This window comes from Protopterus annectens, chromosome 7.part0, assembly GCF_019279795.1.
Source record: "Protopterus annectens isolate FY-2018-M chromosome 7.part0, PAN1.0, whole genome shotgun sequence".
Lineage (NCBI taxonomy): Eukaryota > Metazoa > Chordata > Ceratodontiformes > Protopteridae > Protopterus > Protopterus annectens.
In genome coordinates this window covers 1,731,106,049-1,731,128,326 of record NC_056739.1, presented here as the reverse complement: position 1 = coordinate 1,731,128,326, position 22,278 = coordinate 1,731,106,049, and the positions used below count along the sequence as shown (strand labels likewise).

The 22,278-nt window shown below is 39.4% G+C and overlaps 1 protein-coding gene across 5 annotated transcripts in view; it reads right to left on the bottom strand.

The window, feature by feature from the left end:
* MAN2A2 (mannosidase alpha class 2A member 2) overlaps positions 1-22,278 on the bottom strand; it is a 2,415,216-nt gene that overhangs the window by 551,492 nt on the left and 1,841,446 nt on the right. The window lies entirely within an intron of this gene.

The window sequence follows — 22,278 nt, the reverse complement described above, 5'->3', positions numbered from 1 at the left end:
CGGAATACAGAGATTGAGAGCGAACATATTTAGTGACAATAAGGGCCCAACGATGAATAGTTCAGGCATTGAACAAAGCACAAAACCGACAGCGAGGTACGTCGTGGTCTAGGCCTAAACAGGTGACGCAGTAAGAATGGAAATCTCTGTGTGGCATTTGCTTTCCACAGGCGAGACAAATGTTAACTTTTTCTGACATCAGTTAGAGCAAGAAAAAAGGATCCCCAATGGGGTACTTAGCTTTAGAATACTTCAGGATGATTCAATTCAGAAACAAAAACTCAGGCAGCGGCCGACCGGCACTCGTGCTAACTGCTTCTGCTTCGGGCTCCTCGGCAAGAAAGACTGATGTAATGGCGTTGGCTGCCTGTTTTTATACCCCTGACGACCTGACATCAGTACTAAAGTGACAGCAACCGACGCAGAAATACTAAGTCTCTGGTATTCTGGCCGACTCAGGGCTACCTGCAGGCAGATAACCCAAGTGTGATGACTGCAACAGTGAAACATGAACAACATCAATGTAGAACAGGATATTCATACCCTGAATTCTCCTGGTGAGAAAACTTTGTGCAAGTGTCTGGTTAGATACATGGCAAAGGGGACACTGTATTTAATGATAAGGGCTGAGCAGAATGGTACTATAACTTCCATGGGCCTGGATGTCATACTCTTACCTCTAAGTTGAGCAACACAGAATGATTTTATCATCTTAGCTATGTGTTAGTCAAAGGCCATACTGCTGTCTACGTACTCTTAGAGGTGTCTTATAGACAGAGTAGCACTGATTTTTAGGCAATCACTTTGGCACTAGTCATTTATCTGTGTTAAACCCACTTGCAAGATGCTGGTGTCTTGGGGAGAAGTGAATTTCAGACCGTGTACATTTCCAAGTCTAAAGGTGGGTAATTAAAGTCATACATTAATAAGGTGTTTGGTAGGAAGGTGAGCGCCTTTTAGGATTAGCAACCATCCAGAATTTTTCCAGACTGTCTGGAATTAAGGAACAGTGTCCAGAAAATGCAGACTGCCCCTTCCAGACAGCGTATTGTCCGGAAAAAATAAAATCAACTACCAGTATCCTTGGACAGACACCCAATTCTCTGTACTGCTTTTGTGTCATTGCAACTGGCTACTGCAGCTTTAAAAGGCTGTTGTCACGTGTTATGTCAGAAGTGTGAGGTGTCTCAGTTGTGAAGCAGAAATATGTTACTGGAAGCAGTTTTAAGGCAACTGAGATCATAGATTGTTAAGTATGTGTTAGAAGTAGTCAGTAGAACTTAATAGCTTTTTTCTTGAAATGGTAAGTGTACAGGTTGGTAATTCCTGAATGTTTTATTTACAGTTTCTTGTACTAGTAATGACAAATAAGTGGGTCTTCGTGGTGACTTTCCTGTTAATTTTAAGAAGATTTGCAGTAACTTGAACTGGTGAACACCTTTCGTGAAAAAGAAACATCCGTTCTTATCATCTAGTTTTTCAAGTTCATGGTATTATTTGTTGTCCAAAGAGCAGCGTTGCAAGCAGTGGAGGCTGGTGACTTCAAATCAAAGGGGGGCTGCAGGGGATAGCTGAATGGGTGGGGTCAATAGGAAGAGGTGCGGCCAACTAGAAAGGGGAGGAGCTATGCTCAAAACCACAAAAACTAACTTTAATTAAATATGCTGCCATGGGTGCCAAACCCTCATTATGAGAGTCCAATCAAAACAAATGAAGTGTAAAAGAATAAAAATATTTAAATGCATTGGCTGCATGACAGCTTACTTAATATCTAGATGGAAACAAAAATGTTGTGAGGCATGAAAAAGTAAATTACTTTTTAAATACATTACGGGAATGCCAGCCAAAATCAAGTATAAGAAAAACAAGCAGCACTCAACTCAAACTACTTCTCCTTGCACTGCAGTACTAATTATAATTTATATTCAGCTTTATTAAAGCACCCAGTAACATGCTGAAAGTAGCAATCTCTGTGATGCCCCCACTTGTAAAAATGTTTCTTATCCAAAACAGACCTGCTGCCTGACAACTATCTACTTGTTTCATGGGGAAAACACGATCAAAGTAAAAATGAAAAGCAAACAAGAAACAAGCTCAAGATACATTGCTTAAATTATTACTGTACAGGTTATGGACCACACACGAATGGCATTCTGTTTAGTTTACTGGTAAAGCCCTCAGAGATCACTAGAAGTCTCCAACAAGTGTAATGAGCTTCTTAAAATAATGTAATCCTGTCCTTTACTACAAATACTGTCATATGCATTTCAATATCCAATGTTTATACATTATCTAGTTAAGTATTCTCTGCATAGCAACAACAGAAAGGCTTCAATGTTGGCAATTCTTTAACAGTATGCTTATTAAAGCTTACTTGCACGTTATGATCTCAGACAAGCTTACTTGATGGTCATTAAAGCATTGCTACTTAAAACACAGAGCAGGCACTTTGAGTAACAGCATAAATCAACAGTACAAAAATATGACAGAAACCAGACCATTCTGCAAAATCAAGAACAGATGAAAAGCCACTGTAGTACTTGTGTCTACCTTGTATGGGGGGATACGCTGCACATTTACACTGCATAACTGCTCCTTCCTTTCCTTGGACAAATCTAGAGTCACTACATGGGGGAGTGGGGTGCAACAAGTATGTCACAATTTGAAATGTCTCTGGCTGACGGTGATTGGCACTAACACATTTGTCATACCTCTCACCCTCAGGGCAAGAAATCTGGGCAAAGCCATACATAGAAGTGGGACAAAGGCCCAAAAATAAGGACAATTTTTAAATATTGTTCTTATAAACTTAGAAAGATAATAGAATAGTAGGTCTTGCATTAGTATGAATTTTCTGAAGGATATGAAATCTGAAACTCAAATGCCTGTCATTATTTTCTAATTTCAGTCTTTAATGATTTACCACTAATTTTCCAAAAAAACACAATTTTATGAAAAATGGACCAAAAATGTGATGCAACAATATAAAATAGCCACACAATACAGCTGGGAACCTGTCAAAGAAGGGACACTTTAATATTAGTACTGCTAACTTGAGTAGCTGACAACATAAAAGAGTCTACATGCATTTCTGAAATAAAAGTAATCTATAACTCTAACTATTATAGTTATTTCTTAATTGTAAACCCTCCATGTTTTCTTCCAAAACTGCTATTTTGCAGAGGGATTATTAGGGGAAGAGCAACATTTTGAGCCAAATTCAGGGACAGTTGAGAGGTTTGGCTATGCCTAATTCTATAAAGCAATTTGCATGTACCTCTCAACCTGTTAATGTAATAAATCTGGACAAGGCCAAATATATTGGGGGAACATATAAACAGTACTAAAAATTGCTCTTGTATAAACTGAGACAGTTGATAGAACAGGTCTTACTTAAGCATGCATTTTTCTGTAGGTTATGATGTCTGAAACTAGTGTGTCATTATTTAGTGACTTAATTCCTAAATGATTTGCCAGAAAACCACAAATTTTATGAGGAACAAACCAAAAATAAGAAGCAAAAAACCCATTCATTCTTTGAAAATCTGGACAGTTGGGAGATCTAGTTCAGCTGGGGCTGTCTAAGTTTGCAGCCCTTCCCCCTCACAAAACCATGGTCGAATGGAGCCTCCCCCTGCAGCCATTCCAATGATTCATTGCTTTGCTATTTCACTCCATTTACCATAAACACTAATGTGCATACTGATTTACTTCTATGATGATTTGAACTTCATTTGAAAGTTTTATTTTGCATTTTACAGCACAAACACTAAGACATCTGCTAAACAAACTTGGTATTAAAATTTCTCTGCCCTTGAAACTCACATTCATTGAAACAACATTAAAACCCACATTCAAAGAAAATACATTTTACCTGTGGCAGAAAAAAATTAATTCTGGGCTGTTTTCAAATCGTAGGCCCCTTGCATATGAAACATACATGTGCTCTTTGATACACCTTCCTATTGCTTTGAACATTTTTCCAGTAAACAATGAAACAAAACTGCCCAATTCAGAACATTTCCATCATAAAAGTCTACTCAAACTTCTAGAGTCCACTATTATCAGTAAATATGCACAATTCTACAGTCCACCATTATCAGTAAATATGCACAATCTCTGAAGTAGTAAAAAAGTCATCTAAATAATTCCACGTTAAATAAATCTGTAATGAAGAGGTTGCTGCTAGCAGTCACCTTTATATTTCATCGAACAATAAAGTGCCTGATGCCCCTGAGGAATAAATTGTCTAAATTACATTAAAAATAAGCTAGTAATATTACAATAGGAAATGGATGGCAAACTGATAACAGGCTCATAATTAGTATCTTAACTTTCAGTACGGCAACATTCACCCCTTATGGGAGTAGAACCAACAACCTTCTGCATCAAAAGCAAGTACACAGCCTGTTGTGCTATTAGCACTAAACTTCTCTTCCCCTGCAGCTCTCAGCTCCTTGTAAAATCTACTCAATACTCAACTGCATCTCAACTTTGCAGCACAAGAAGTCTGGAAAAAGCCAAATTTATTGGGGTGGGTCAAAAGGGCAAAAACCAAGGACACATTAAACATTGCTTGTATAATCTTGGAAAGCTGCTAGAATAAAATGCTGTGTTACCACCATACATTTTACTGCCAAAGTCCCTGTGCAAAGAAGAGTCAGAACAACATACCACTATGCCAAATCACCTGCTTTGTGAAAGAAAAATGCTGCATTACCACCGTACATTTTACAGACAAGGTCCGTGTGCAAAACAGTCAAGAGCAACATACCACTACGCCAAATCAGCTGTTTTGTGAACGAGAGGAAGACTGAAACTTAAATGGCTATCATTTAATGAATTCAGTTCTCACCATAGCTGTCAACCTCTTAGCACAAAACACCTGGACAAACCCAGTAATGAGGGAATACAGCCCTCAAACATATTCAGTGAATTCAGTTCTTGCCATAGCTGTCAACCTTAGCACAAAAAACCTGGATAAAGCCACTAACAGGGTATTACAGTCCCAAAAATAAGGAAAAAATTCAAATAGTCATCTTATAAACTTAAAAAATTGCTATAATAAAAGGTTGCGTTACTATATATTTATTGCTAGAATAAAAAGTTGTTTTACTATGTATTTTCTGAAGACTATGAAGTCTGAAATTCAAATGCCTGTCAATTTTACTTCTGATGAAACAAAAACAATTTTCAGCAGAGGCCCAGGGAGAAATACTGTAGACACGTCTTTGTAAAATGGCAGGACACCAGAACAAATCCACACAAACACAGAGATAAGATGCAGACTCCACAAAGAAGGCACCCCAGCCAAGAATCAAACCACAAATCCTATAGCTGTGACTCTGAGGCAACAATACTGTCACTGCACCATCAAATATGTTAGAAATTAAACATTCAGAAACCTGAAGTCTGAAATTCAAATGCCTGTCAATTTTATTTAACATTTGTTAATCAGGACAGTCTGACTTGGAACAAAAAACAATTTTCAGCAGAGGCCCAGGAAGAAATAATGCAGACATGTCTTTGTAACATGGGAGGACACAAAAGCAAACCCACACAAACACAGGGAGAAGATACAGACCCCACAAAGAAGCAACCCCAGCCAAGAATCAAACCTGAGAACCTGCAGCTGTAAGGCAACAATGCTACCAGTGCACCATCAAATAAAAGCAAACCCACACAAACACAGGGAGAAGATAACAGACCCCACAAAGAAGGAACCCCAGCCAAGAATCAAACCTGAGAACCTGCAGCTGTGAGGCAACAATGCTACCAGTGCAACATCAAATAAAAGCAAACCCACACAAACACAGGAGAAGATAACAGACCCCACAAAGAAGGAACCCCAGCCAAGAATCAAACCTGAGAACCTGCAGCTGTGAGGCAACAATGCTACCAGTGCACCATCAAATAAAAGCAAATCCACACAAACACAGGGAGAAGATAACAGACCCCACAAAGAAGGAACCCCAGCCAAGAATCAAACCTGAGAACCTGCAGCTGTGAGGCAACAATGCTACTACTTCACCATCAAATATATAGCATTGCAACATTTACAAATCACAGATATTATGAGGAACAGATCAGATCAAATATGAGGCAAAAATCTGCAATTTTTTTACAAATGGTGGTGGGTAGGGAACTCAAGTCTTTAACACCTGCATACAGGGTACAGGGTTCAAGCCTGAGGTATTCCCTACCACACCACCATGAGCACCTGGGGCATTTACACACACACACACACACAGACACACAGACACACACACACACACAATAACTTCAAATAAGTAAAACAGCAAGCACACACACCATACATTCAAACACACTTACCTGTCCGTTCTCCATATTAACCAACGTACATCCAAATACTGCTAGATCCAAACCCCTTCCCGCGCAATACTCCAAAGACCCGCGAGATTAAATCCAAACCCCTTCCCGACGAGACAGCAAGCAATTCCCGACTGCTGGTGTTGCAGTCCGGCCTCGAAGCATTATCCCAGCGAGTCTGTGCACTTTAAAAGTGCACAGACGCTCCTCACGTTTCCCTATCAGGACTGCCGGACTGCCTTGAGCATGCGCATACAGTAGACCAGTAGTCTGGACTACTGCGCATGCGGTAGACCAGTAGTCTGGACTACTGCGCATGCGCGAAGTCCGCAAATTTTTAAAAACTTTTTTTTTTCTATTTTTTATTTTTTATTTTTAGTTCTTTTTGTTTTGAGGGGGCTGCAGTCCGGCAGTCCAATAGCACAGGCCGCCCCTGGTTGCAAGGTGCATTAAATTAAAATGAAACGGCAGTAAGAATATTTGTGGGAAGTAGACATTTGTTGTTTGTTATGTTTAAGGAAAAGGGTTGCCATTTCTTAGGCATTTAGCAGGCTCAGTAATGGAGAGTAATGGGTAATCGTGGGGTAGAGCCTGGGTTTACTTCAAATAAAGCCGCCAACTATAGCATTATTTTCAATAAGCACACTGAACTGCATAAGAACACAAGCTTTACATTTCTGCAGTGTTATGACTGTGCTTACTTTATATGGGATTGTTTAGCTGGGGAACCCATTTTTATTAGAGTCCTGGGAGAAACACCCCAAAAGATATAAGCAACTTAAAAAAAAATGTCAATGTACATCATACAATGCTAGGTCAACAGCTCAGACACCAAGTGAACAAATATCTGAATGTAATAGAAGAAATATGAGCACTACAGAGAAACTAATAAGTTAAGTTACAAAAATGGGTAATTTATTCATTTTCTGGCTCATTTACTTCTCCTAAACTTGTTTTTTTTTCAGCCCTGAGCTGTTGCTTGTACTGTCTGAATCATACCTCAAAACATCTTAGTGACAGAATTCTGGATAAATCAAAAAATAACTGGGTGTGAAAAGACAAGATCAGAGACATATTTTAACTATTGCTCTTATGAACTTAGAAAGTTGTTAGTATAACAGGTTTTGCATTATCATACATTTTGTGATGAATCATCATCACCAGCCCCCTTTTCCCATTTTCTACATGGGGTTGACGTATCATGTTAACTGTCACCATCTCTCTTGATTCTGTGCCACATTCCTGCCTTCTTCAACACTCATGCCTGACTGTTGCAGATCTTCTCTTACACAATCCATCCACCTCTTTGCTGGATGTCCTCGTTTCCTCTTACCTTCTTCCTGTCTGTCCCAAATCTTCTTCACCAGATTATCTTCTGCTTTTCTGCACGTGTCCAAACCACAACAATCTGCTCTTTTTGATCTTTTCTGCAATTGGAGCTACTTTGGCTTCTGATCTTATGTCATTTCTTCATCTGTCTCACAGTGTGCATCCTACCACTCTTCTCAGATACTTCATTTCCATCACCTCTAGCTTCTTCATCTACTCTGCCTTTACTGCCCAGGTTTCTGAACCATACAGTAGTACTGGTCACAACACTGTCTTATACATCTTACTTTTCAGCTTCTTTGGCATTCTTCTGTCATAGACTAAACCTGAGACTCTATGCCAGCTGGTTGCAGCCCCTATGATTCTAGCTTTGACCTCTTCATTCAGACTTGCCTTCTCCTCAATCACCCCCTCCCAGAAACTTGAACTATTTACCTGTTCCACTATCTTCCTTCTATCTCAATTCTCAGCTTCTTCTGATTTCAATTTGCTGCCATTACCACAGTCTCACCTGTGCTTAATTTCATCCCATGTGCCTTTAGTTTTTCATTCCACTCCCCTATCCTTTACTGAAGTTCTTGCTCAAAGTCTGCCACATCATCTGCATACAGTAACTTTGTTGATCTGTCCCCTCCAACCTGTTTTCTAATGTAGTCCATCACCAGTATGAACAGCAGTGGGCTCAGAGCTGAACTCTGGTGCACCCTCACTCCCACTGGGAACCCCTCTATCAGGCTGAACACTGTTCATACTTGAGTCACTGGGTCCTTTGTCCATAGCCTGCACTAATTCTACCAATGTTTCTGGGACTTTGAACTATCGCAGTACTGTCCAGATCAACTTTCTTGGGACCCTATCATATGCTTTCTCCAAGTCTAGGAATGTCCAGTTGGACTCTTTCCTCACCTCTAGCTTCTTCTCAACTATCTGTCTCACTGCAAACATCGGGTCTGTTGTACTGCATCTTGATCTGAATCAGACCCCTTATCCCCCATCTTACATTCTTCTACTCTGCATATCCATTTATCAATCACCCTCTCCAGAACTTTCATGCAATGTGACAGGAGTTTGATGCCTCTGTACTGCCCCCAGTTGTGGATGCCCCCCTTGTTCTTATACACTGGCAAGAGTATGCTTATTCTCCAGTCATCTGGGATATGCCGCTCTCTCCACACTGCTATGAGTACCCTCAGGAGCCATTTCTCCCCTATCTCACCCAACATATTTGTCATTTCTGCAGTGGCCTCATCTCAGTCTGCTGCATTCCCTGACTTCATTTTCCTTATTGCTATTCTTACTTCTGGGGTGGGCACCTCTTCTTCTCTCATCACAGGCTGTTTCTGGGGCAGTACAGCTTCTGTGGGGTTTTCTTCATTCAGAAGCTGCTGAAAATACTCCTTCCATCTGCCTCTGATGTCCTGTGGATTGGTGAGCAGGTTGTTGCTGGTATCCCTTATGAAGAGTGTCTGACTCTCTTCTTTATCTTTCCGTCTTTGCCTTGCAACCTGATACAGTTTCTTTGTACCACTTACTGAGTCACTTTCCAGAAGTTGGTAGAGTGCCTCAGATGTCCTGTTCTTTGCTATTGCAACTTCTCTTTCTTAGATTCTTTGTTAGCCAACTAGTATTACTTCCTACCCTGGTTGGTCTCTTCTATCTCCCATTTTTTCCTGCACTCCTTTCTTTTGATCACTTCCTGGACTTCTGCATTCGACCACCAGCATTCCTTACATACCTTTGTTCCATACCTGGCTCAGCCACATATCTGTTCTGTAGTCCTAACACATGCTGTTTTGAGGCGCTGCCATTCTTCTTCAACTCCACCTATTTCTTCCTCTTTTTGGGGTGCAAGAGTCCTGAGCAATTCCTTGAACTGTTGTACTTTCTCTCCAGTCAAATTCCAGGTCTTCATTCTGGTCTCTTGACCTTAGAGCTTTCTCTGAACACTGCTTACAGATGACTGTGGCAACCAGTGGTTTATGCTGTGGGCCGACTGTTTCACTGGAGATGACTTTGCAATCATGGAGTCTACCCCAGTGCCTCTTCCTTACTAGGAGAAAGTCTACATTTTTTGCATGTTGGCTGCTCTTGTATGTGATCTTGTGACTGTCTCTGTTTCTGAACCATGTGCTGGCTACTATCAAGCCACTTGTCAGACAGAAGTCTAGAAAGGCTTTTACTTCTTTATTACTGTTGCCCAACCATGTGGACCCAGGCAGTCCTCATACCCTGTTCTATCTGTCCTGATATGTTTGCTCAAGTCATCCATTATCAACACCAATCCATGCTGTCCTGCTTTATCTAGTAGGTCCTACAACTGCTATCTGAATGCACTCTTTTCCTATCACAACCCTGCTGTGGGGCATAGGCTGAGATTAAGAATACTGCCCTATGCTTACATCGAAGTATGATTGCCATGAGTCTGTCATTACTTCTGATGATATCTCTCACTGCCTTCTGAAGCCTCTCACCACAATTCCCACACCATTTCTAGCCTGACCCCACCAGAGTAGTAGACTCTGGATCCCAAGCCAAGTGGCTTTGCTGCACTGCCCTTCCATCTTGTCTCTTGAATACATAGAATGTCCAGCCTCCTCTGTATCATCATGTCATCCTTAGGTTCATAGGTGTTTACTAGGTTAATGACCACAAGGGCCTTTTTAAGCCTAGCCATGTATCCCAAATCTTTGACAAGCTCTGATACCCTTGATAAGTGTAAGCAGGAGATTGGGAGATGAAACATTTACAAGCCAGGGCCTGGGAGATGAACCATTTACAGGTTTTCTGTGTTCATTAGTGCCAAACCAGGAATGAATTTCCTGTTCCCCATCAAACTAAGTTGCACTTGAACTGGGTTAGGGAGGAACTCTGCTTTACATGGATGGGGAGCCTGTTCCAGAGACAATCTCTGGGATACATACCTGTCTCTCCAGCAGGTCTATTTATATCACAGGCAAGGTTCAAGTCCTTATAATGGGTAACTCTGCTGCTGTTTGTTTTGCAGATATGCAGGAGGTCCATCAGAGTGGGGTCAGGTACAGATCTACCCTTAAAAGCCTGTATGAGACCGAATACAAGAAGAGAGCCTTAAGGTGGACTGCACAGGACATTTTACTTGAGCCCTGTATTCTTTTAGTGAGGAACATCTGTGGATGTTTCACTTGTTGCATATGCCTAGTTAGGTACATACCAAAGGGAGCATTGTACTTAATTATAGGTCTGATGAATGCTGAATACAGTAGAACAATGACTTCCTTGGACTTAGATGTCATACCTTTGTTTATAAGTTGCGCAACATAGAATGATTCCTCACTACTATAGACACGTGATAGTCAAAGGCTAGATTACTATCTATGTTGTATGTCCCTAAGTCCCTGACTACTGGGTCAACTCTAAGGGGTGTGTTGTCACAATATGATAGTTACCAGAAGTGGATGACTTCTCAAAGGATACTATTATGCACTTCTTGACATCTAATTTTAGTTCATGGCTTTGGCACCAGTTGTTTGTTTGTGTCAGCCCCTCCTGGAGAATATTTGTATCAGTGTGGGATTCAATGGCAGCTCCCAACTTGCAATCATCTGCAAATTTAGTCAGCCAGAGACCATTAACACTGGCCTTGACTTCAGAGAAGTAAATGCCAAAAAGGAGTGGCCCAAGGAGTGGCCCAAGGACTGGTCTCTGAGGAACTCCACTTGTGACTGGCCACTTTGTAGAGGTGGACTCCCCAATTCTAACTTCCTGGGTCTTGTCTGTGAGCCATTTGGCTATCCACCAGGTGACATATGACTTTGCACTTAACCTTCTGATTTTGCCAACAATGCCAGAGTGCGGTATTGTGTCAAATGCTTTGGCCAGGTCAAGGTAGGGTGTGTGAACCATTTTGCTCTCATCCATTGGTTTGGTGACGTGCTTAAAGAGGTCCACTAGACTGAGTAGGCATGATTTGCTCTTGATGAAACCAAACTGGGTTAGGTCCAGTGTCTGGAGGTTTACTATATCACTATTGATCATTAACATGATAATGCTTTCCATGGCTTTACATATAAGACTAGTGAGAATTATGGGTCTGTAGATGGCCCACCTGTGCACAGGAATGACTGTTGCTGTTCTCCATTCATGAGGCACGAAGCGTGTTTGGAGGCTATAGTTAAATAACAATTCCAGGGGCCCTGATAGGTCATGTTTCATGCTGTTTGGAAGCCATCCTAGGATATTGTCTGGGACCATTGATGCAGTGTTCTTGGCCTTAGAGAGACCATTAAGGACCTGTTCCCTAGGAGATATACTTGATGGTATTTCCTGAGGGAAGGTGAAGGGGGGGGGGCAGAGAGGGGTAAAGTTGGAGCTAAACTTATTGGCAAGTAGGTTTGTTATATCTGTCTCAGTATAGGTGGCTCCATTTACAATGAGCTCTGCACACAATTGTGTATTGACTTTGAGGCTGCAACATACCTAAAGAATGCCTTGTGGTTGTCTTTGGCCTAAGAGGCCATATTCCCCTCAACTTTGGCTTTGGTGGATTTTATTTGTCCTCTGAGATGTTTGTTTAGTTTGACAAGAGTGCTTTTATCCTGCTGGATGCTGCAGCTCCTAATTTTTGCCATGATTTTTTCCTAATGTTATACAGCCTACTGATTTTCTGATTCCACCAGAGTGGCTTGTTTTTTGACTTAGTTCTGTAGTTCTTCCTGGTGAGTACAGCTGACTATATGCAGCTATTAACATGTTTGTACACGGTTTTTGTGAACAGTTCTGCAAAGGCAGCAGTGTTCTCAGGGTTTATGTGGGTTTGCAATTTTGCCATGTTATCACTTAATAGCAGGAGGTTAGCCTTAAAATAGTTCCTGAATATTTCAGGCTTAGCTGGGGTTCAGGTTTTATTTTTATTTCAAAGGAGACCATTTAGTGGTCTGACCTTACCAGGGAAGAAATTACAGTAGGGGCTGTGCAGCACTCTTCCATATTAGTGTAGACCAGCTCCAGTATGGCTGCACCCCTGGTTGGTGTATTGACTATCTGGTTGAGGGAGTTAGTGTTTACAAAATCCAGGAATCTCTTGCCTGTAAGTTTGGTGTTGTACAGGATTCCCAGTTAATACTGAATATGGTACTGGGTTGGATGGTTAGTGTTTCTAATGAGTTTAAATATATGGTATAGGTATCCTGGGTCATAGATGGGGACCTATAGCTTACAAGGAAGTGATATTGGATTTTGCCTATGGTGATTTGAACATGGAGCAGTTCAAGTGCATTGTCCTGTTTGACCAGTCTTGAGGTATAATTATTTTTTAGGTAAATAGAGACACCTCCACCTTTAGTCCCTGTCGGTGTAGTAGTTGGTCTAAATGTGTGGAAGGTGTTATAACCTTGCACTGTTGGTATGCTCTCTGTGGCTTTAAACCATGTCTCAGTGACCACACAGACATTAGCATTCTCTAGAGTGAAGAGAGCTTAGTTTTTTGTTTAGATTCCTAACATGAGCAGTAATACCTTTAGATCCCTTTCCAAGCTGCGTCATGTCAGTGAACCTAACAGTTCTCAGTTCATGTTTGGCAGGTTGACTGGTTTTACATCCAGCTTTCATTCAACAGAAATATCCCAGGTAATCCAGTCTGGGCAACTAGACACTACCAGGCCAGTAGCTTACTGACCCAGGGCTGCTGGGCTTTATGGTGGGCACACACTGGCCAATAGGGGCACATACACCCCTCCCATTGTTAGCATGGGTCCCTGGCATAGGCTGGAGTAGGCCGGGTCCTCACCCACTTATCGCCAGTAACTACCCATACCCATTTTGGCAACATTAGTCAACATGACCGAATCATCTAGAGCCATGTTTTACACAGTCCAGTGGCTAGCCCTGCCACGGTACGCAGTCTGTGATCCGTGGCCTCCTAACTTGAGGATACTGCGCACCGCAGTAGATGCCCAAAGTGGTTGGTCTGTAAACTCTTCCCTCTATAGGGCACCATGCAGAGTCTGTGCTGCTGCCCACAGCTCCATTCATTGGTGAGTTTTGAGATGGAAAAACTCAGGACATTTTTCAGAGGTGGGTGGAACCCCACAGAGAGGCAGGAGAACTTGCAAACTCCAAACAGGCATTGGACAGAGATCAAGATCAAACCTTGTACCTTGTGCATGGGAAGCAAAGATTTAACCATTATACCAGCTGGTCTGACAAATATGAAGAATGAAATTCAGATGTCATATTATTAAATGATTTCTGTCCTCAATAATTTCCCAAAAAAGCAACAAATTTTATGATTTACAGATCAAAAATGTAAGACAAAAATATGGGTATTGTGCAAAACTGTGGACGTTTGGGAGGTATGTCTGAGGGTAGTTTGATTTAGAAACCAGGGAAATTCCCTTGTTGTTTTTGTCAGGTAATGTGAGATCTCTTACATTCACCTGAGGTGCAAGTAGCATAGGCATGTGGGACTTTTGGCTTTGTGTCTCATACAAATGATACACTTCAGAAGTGCAGCAGTTGTCTTGTGCTGCACTACAGTATCACTATTAGACATTGAGACCAGGCAAGGTGTTGTAGCAGAACCTGATCTTCCAAGCATCAGAGAACTGTGCTGCTTTTTGACTCCGTGGATCAGCTGTACCTGTTTACTCATGTATAGTAAGTTAATATATTGGAAAGGCTAGTATATTTGTAATACACATCAGACAATATGTGTAGAAATAAAAAGTGACTCAAAAGGTTGATATTTTACATTAAAGAAAAGAATCCTAGGCCTTTTTATGGATAGAAATGGGGATGCTAACCTTTTAAGTAAAAATAAACTGGAACAAAAAAATGAAATTGAAGAGAAGATTGTGAATGGAAGGCATCAGACTGAAAATTGAGAAGATAGGTTTAAGACAAATGGGAAAGTATGGCAAGTTGTAAAGCAGAAGCATGATGTGTTAAATTATTATGCATGGGAAAATGAGTTCAAACCCTACATTTGGCAAAATACTATATAATATAGAAGCATAGGTATTGTAAAAATTACTTTATCATACTAACTGCTTGATCATTTCTGTTCAATCTAAACATTATTAAGCAACATTTTGCATGTCGGGTACCAAAATATAAGTGTTTCACTTTCATGTACATCTCCAGAATTTTTGACATGCAAAGTTGGCAACCCCAGGGCCTCTAGTAGGTTTAGGTAAGAGTTTTGAGATTCTAGGGACATAAATGGTGATCTGTAGTAAGCAATGATATGTCAAGGGACCTTGTCTATGGTGACTTGTACATGGATGAGCTCCATGGTATCATCCTGTTTAACCAATCTGGGGGGTATGTTTGTTTCTAACATAGATCGAGATACCTCCATCTTTGGTCCCAGTCTGTGTTGCTGTTGGTCTAAATGTGTGGAAAGCACTGTAGCCTTGCATTTCCAGAGTACTTTCTATGTTTTAAAACAAGTCTCAGTCACAGCACAGATTTCTACATTCTCCAGAGTGAGGTGGGCTTGAATGGTGTGGTGTTTTTGTTTAGGCTCTGAGCATTGAGCAGTAACACCCTAAGTAGTATACTATCCAAATACTTCCTTATTTTCCCTTTAGCACTCTGAAGTTGCTCCTCTTATTGTTCTGCGAGACTCCCCTTATTCTACAGCTTCTAAGTTCTTAATGGTACCAGAATTTACTGTGAAACAATTACTTACAAGACAATGAGAAAAATATTGATACAGAATATTTATTTGGCAGCCTTGTCAATAGCTAAGTGTAAAAACCTCTGGAAAAATCAGGTGTCTAAAGATGATTAATGAGACCTCAGCTAATGATATACTAAAAAAAAGAAAAGCACAGAGTTTTCTCTGTTCAAGTCAACAAGAAATAATCAAAAAGTAAAATTCCATAAACGTCACTGGTAGCTAAACTGCAAGGATAAAAAGACTACATCCTATCTTATACCGACGGCAAATCAGGAAAGACAGAGAAAGATATGAGCTGGCGAAGTGATCTTTGCCTTCGCTAACAGCTAACTCAAAATGCTGAGTGCTGACAAACTGAAAAAATAAAGACCAAAAAAAAAAAAAGAAGAGAAAAGCAAATCTCAAACAACACTCCTCTCCTTTAAACTTCTTTTTTGCCGGAAGGCAAGCCACTTTGAACCTTTCTGATGTGTGGGGAAACCTCACACATCCCATGAACTTATATATACCAATTTTGAGATCACCATGTATACCTTGGAGAAAAGGGAATACTCTAAGAAATGTCCATCTCTGACTTAAAGTCCATTTTGTCAGCCATTCAATCTCCATGTTTTGGGACTCGCTCTAAAAAGTCCCGACATTTTAAATAGTTACCCTTCCAAACTCTTTGGGTGGCCGAGGTAGTGCAGACGTTACCGTTGCCACCTCACAGCAAGAGGTTCTCTGGTTCGATTCTCAGCTGGGGTGCCTTACGTGTGAAGTCTGCATGTCCTCCCTGTGGTCGTGTGGGTTTCATCCAGGTGCTCTGGTCTCCTCCCACATCCCAAAGACATGCTGTAGGTGGATTGGACACCCTAAATTGGCCCTAGGTGTGAGTGTGTTCATGTGTGTGCCTTCTGTGCAAGGTTAGGCACTGAGCTGGCAACTTAACATTGTAAAACTCCACTGCCAATCATTCTGCGGACGCTGTTTTGCTATGGCAACCCCATAACTGGGAAAAGCCAAAAGGAGAAGAAGACCTTTCCAAACTATTCATTACAAATCTTTGTTCTCATTTGTTCATATTTCATTGCTAATCCTTCAACTCCTTCCAAATATTTATACACTCTCTCCTTTTCCAATTCCTTGCATCACATTCCCATCCCAGGTTGATACTTTCTTGGTGCTTCAGCTTTCCTGGTGCAAATGCAAGACCAAATGACATTCTTATAGTATTTAAGAAAGTTTTAATCATTTCTAGATTTACTTTTAGATGCTTGTCTGATGAATGAGCTATATAATTTTAAATCATTCACTAAACGTAGTTGAGAAGTCTTTGGACAAGATCGTTTTTAGAAGTAAAGTTGTAATGATAGCCTAGTCTATTAAGTAAATCGATTAAGGCCAAGGCCAAATAGTGGTGACAATAAATCATGCAAAAAATACTCTCCTTTGGATTATTATCCCTGATATAGTAACTTACTCTTTATCATGACTCATTTGTAAAGTGGTTTGCCACTATTTTACAGTCACCACTATGCAACTAACCAATATAGGATGCATCTTATACATATGTAAGCATTCCATAATGCATGAATGCAGGATATTATCAAATGCTTTTTTATAATCCAGCCATGCCATATTTATGTTCTGCCACTTTTACATACATACAAATATTTCAAGCACTGGCATTAATGCCCTTCTACCTTGCCAATATACCAAAATACTTGTTCCCATAAGTGCCCTGGCTGTTTTTAAAAATATCTAAACTAGTACTTGCTTTAATGTAATTTGGTAGTCTGTTCCATGCATCAACTGCTCTGTCAGAGAACCAATTAGTACACTTCTCATTCCTATAGAATCTTCTACATAGGTTGTCTGATGCTTCTTTTTGATAATCCCAAACATTCCCAGAGGTAGTCATCTCCAAATGCCCTATGTACCTGAATAAGATATCCTCTTAGATATCTGCAACATACACTGTACAAGTTCAGATATTTTAGTCTTTCATAATAACTTAAATTTTCACATCCATGGATGCCCTTGGTATATTTCCACTGTATTCTTTCATGCTTGTTTTCTTACAGGGTTTCCATATTGTTATTCCATATTCAAGTTTGGGTCTAATGTAACTAGCAAACAATGACTTAATTATTTTTGATTTCCTAGACTTTATAAATCTTTTTGTACAGCCTACAGTTTTATAACTATCATTAACCAATTGCTTGATATGATTAGAAAACCTCATAGCTGAATCTACCCATATACCTAGGTCCTTAAATAAGTATACAGTTTCAATCAATGTGTGCTGTATTAAGTATTCACCTTTCAATTTATGTCTTCCAAATCTGATACGCTTAGTTTTGATGCATCTATCAGCATATTATTCTCCTGTGCCCAAATGGTCAATTTAGTCAAGTTATTTTGCAGACATGCCTCATCTGTAACACATGTAATCAGTTTACCCAATTTCAGACCACCTCCATGTAGACATGCCTTATCTGTAACACATGTAAATAGTTTACACAATTTCAGATCATCTGCATATTGACTGTAAAACACCTCAGATGAAAAAGTTAGGTCTGAAAGATACAATCTAAACAAGTAAGGGTCTAGGACAGAGGCATGTGGGACACCCTGACTGCAACCAAGGATTTCACCCATCTGGTTGCTGTATGATACTTGCCAGGTCTTATTTGTAAACCATGCAGCTATCAATCTTATTAAGAGTATATTGATACCTAGTTGTACTAATTTATTAATCAATGTTTTGTGTATGACCCTGTAAAATGCTGAAGTTAAATCTATATAAACTACATCACAGCACAATTTTTCATTCATAGCTGTTATTATATTGTTACAGAACAACATGTTACAGGTGGTAATCTGTTTTCAACACACAATCCCTCTTAACACTAGTGACTTTTGGAGGAAAGGTGCTGAAATATACTTAATAAATAAAAACAATAATCACGAATTACAGACTTTTATTCTTTCAGGAAATGTATATTAATTCACATTCTCTTCTTCTGTTAATGTCTCAAGTTAAAAGAACTAATATTTTAAAAGTGTCCCTGATTCTGTTGAAATTTGTCCCTGATTGGTTGAGAGCTATGGCATGCTGATACATGGTTTCAAGTCCCAACATATCCATTTCTGACAATAACTTATCCAATTACCTTCTCTGTTATTTTTCCACAACATGAAAGTAGACTTAAGGGTCTATATGACTCTGGGTTTGTCCTACTCCCCTTTCCCTTAAAAAACTCCCCTTTCCCTTAAAAAACAGGTTTAATAAGAGCATGTCTCTAATCTTGAGGAATCTTCCCATATGTATATGACCTAGTGAATAATAAATATAATGGTACTGTAAGTTCTTGGGTGAAGTGTTCTCAGGTCATTGTTACTAATTCCGTCTCCTCCTTGTGCTTTGTTTGGATCCGGTTTGTGCAGTACCTTTTCAATATAATCTAATTTGATTCCATTATCTGCGGTTACCTGGATGTCACTAGGACAACGTATCACCCTTTTTGTGGAGCCAAAATGTTTTGCATAAGACTGTGTAAATATATCTATAATCTGTTGTGACTGAGAATAAATTTTAGAATTCGCACACAGTTTATCAATTTGTGTGTCTTTACTCCTTCCACATCTTATGTGTCTATAAAAAGGTTTCCTATTATGCTCAATATCTTTATATACATTTTCTTCAAAATTTTCTTGATCTTGTCTCACACTATGCTTAATCTATTTTCCAGCTTGTTCATTTCAGTTTTCAAAGTTGTAGTTTGACCTCTCTTCCATTTCTTATATTTTTTGTCTCTCACCTTAATTGGATATCTTGACCTTATGGAAATATATCCCCCTGATGTTAAACATTTTTTTTGCACTCAATTTCTCATTCAAAACTTTCCACATTTCACATGCAGTTTTTTTACTGAACACCTCACTCCAGTTAGTTTTACGTAGTGACCGTTTTACTTCCATATAATCTGTAATTAACCTTCTGTGCATTGGTTTAGATTTCAGTTTGGCAGAATTATCTAGCAACAAATTAACCTTTATAAACCCATGATTACTGCACATCAGTGGTGATAAAACTTGACTTGAAGTTGCAGCAATTTCTTTAGGAACACAAACACTGTCTAGTATGTTCCGTCCCCTGGTAGGTATTTTTACAATATGAAATAACTATTGTTCCTGAATATACGCTGTGAATAATTTCCTTGCTAATGCTGTTGAATCAATATTATTCCAGTCTGTTTCTGGTAAATTTAAGTCCCCACTAATATTATTTTCCCTTCTTGTGTTTCATGCAAGAAATGCATGAATTCCTCTAGGTCATCTGCACTTGACTTTGGTGGTCTATACAATCCATCAATTGTTATGTTCCAGGGTTGTCTTTATCGTCACAGTTACACAATCTACAGTATTGGTGCTATCATTGAACATGTAATAATCACAGGTCTCACAACTATCTTTAATCCCTATCATAACACCTCCACCCAATTTTTGTTACAATGTCTGTTACAGTAAAAGCTTTTAATCATGTTTCACAAGCAATAACATCAGTCTTGTGGGAATGTGGCAAATTTTCCAATAAAAACCTTTATTATTAATGCTCCTAGCATTAACAACCATCAGAGATGCATCAAATGTTGCCATCTGTGAACAATTTTCGACCTGGCAAAAATCCTGCCTAGTGTTTGTCAAATACTGCAAAATATCTGCTGCAAAAATTCTCTTCCCTGATCTTGACAAATGCACCCATCCTGACTGAAAACTTATGTGCCCAAAACTAGGCTTGGATGCTCTATACATTTCCACTTTTTAAAACGAGACATTTTTTCCATGCAGGTATTTACCCAAAAAAATCTTTTCGGTCACAGTGACCTGACTATCCTTTCTATAGATGATTTCTGAAAAATATGTCCTAACACCAGTGCAAGCTATACTACCTAACTTGGCTGTCAGTTCCCTACTAACAGTCAGAGAATCATTTGTAACAACACAAATATTAACAGATCTATACTTCTTTGCATTAAGGCATTCCAAGGCTTGTCTCACATCTTCTATTTTTGCTCCTGGCAAGCATAACCCTATTCGATGTTCATTATCTTCTCTACAAATATAAGTATCAGTTCCTCGAATAACTGAATCTCCAATTACAAGAATATATTTGCTGGACAGCTCTGAAGAATCTTCAGCTTCTAATACAGTAATATCTGCTCTGTCAATTGTTACGAAGGATAGATCTTCGTCACCATTAATCTTTTTAATCCCACTGTTTTCATTGTGCATTAAATTCTTAATTAACTTAACCTGGATTTTTTCAATACACAAGAGTATGGGGGGGGGGGGCTCAAAAAAAAAAAAAAATATATATATATATATATATATATATATATATATATATATACACACACACACACACACACACACACACACATATATATATATATATATACATATAAGCTTTTTCGCTAACAAGTGAGTTATTAATTATTACCACTTAGTTCTCTGTAGTGGGTATAATATAACTACATGTTAACATTGCATAACCAGAGAAACGTAGCGATGTGTACTCCAGGCTTTCGGGTTTAACACCGATTACTGTCACCAAGCTTCTGTATAATAACCTTAGGTGACTGTGATTGTGGATACATCTAGCAAATGCTATTACTGCTCATCCCTTTATTTATAGTTTTACTTTTGAATAATGGACAATTCAAGTATAAATAGGAGATTATTATCTCCCTCTTAAAAAGCAGGGACGAACGTAGCTTTGCAATTTGAAATTTACTGGACACATTGGGATTGCTATGGTTATACACTTTGGTTATTATTGTTCCTCTTGAATTATTTATACATTGATCTGACCTACTACATACAACAGTGGCTATATTATATTATAATATACATTATATTTGGAACCATTTTGTTTTTTATACTTGAGCTCACTTATACTCCACTTTTCTGAAAAAATCTTACTATTATTAGTGTGGAACTGTACCCAGTTATACACCTTTTTCATAAGCTGAAATAACATTACAGATATGGAATTGACCAAGATTCTACTGTCAGCAGATAGAGATGATTTGCGGGGTTTTGGATTAGGACCTACCAATAATACCAACATCGGGTTGGACTCACAGGAGCCAGACAACATATGTATATCCCAATTTCAAAAATTAACTAAGTGCATGAGGGGTTTGCGCACCAATGTCTGGCATCTCAGACTTTTTAAGGCTTATCAAGCCAAAGGGATCTCTCCTAGAGGCCTCAGAGTAAGAATTCAACCCTTAGTAGCCAATATAGATACGCAGCTGGCCGAACAATGGGCGTTGGCCCAACAGAAAGCCTCAATGGGATTTGTTGAGGTGTTGGTTCTATGAATGCTCTACTGATATGGGCATCACTGAGGTAGCTAATATTTGTGAGGATACCAAGAGGTTTGAGGGCCAACCATCTTAATTGACATGTCTGAACAAATTGAGTCAGGAACTACTTCAATTAAAACAACAGCTTAAGGAGAGAAAAATACAGATATATGGCAGATTATGATAGGGGGAACCCTTTCAGCACTAACAAACAAGTCAAATTTGACAATGTGAATAAGAAAACGCTGAAACGCAAGAGACCAAGGTCCATCCTTAAGAAACCCAAATTATCTTACAATGGGACTTCTGGTGATGACTCTTCAGTCACGGATGTAGATGTACAATATACCACAGACTCCCCGCTATCTAAACGTAGGAATTATCAAAACCCTTCAGGGGCAGGATAAGGAGGCCAGGGAGAAAACATACCACACGTAGACAACATAGAGGCCCTTCTCAGATTGATGACACAGAAATAATTGGAACTAATAATGTGTTAAACATTTCATCACAATCTTTGTCACAAGCACATATTCATTTGTTAAATAAAGGGTTACATTTTGTACCTGGATTCTTTGTGTCAAAGGACTGTTTTGCACA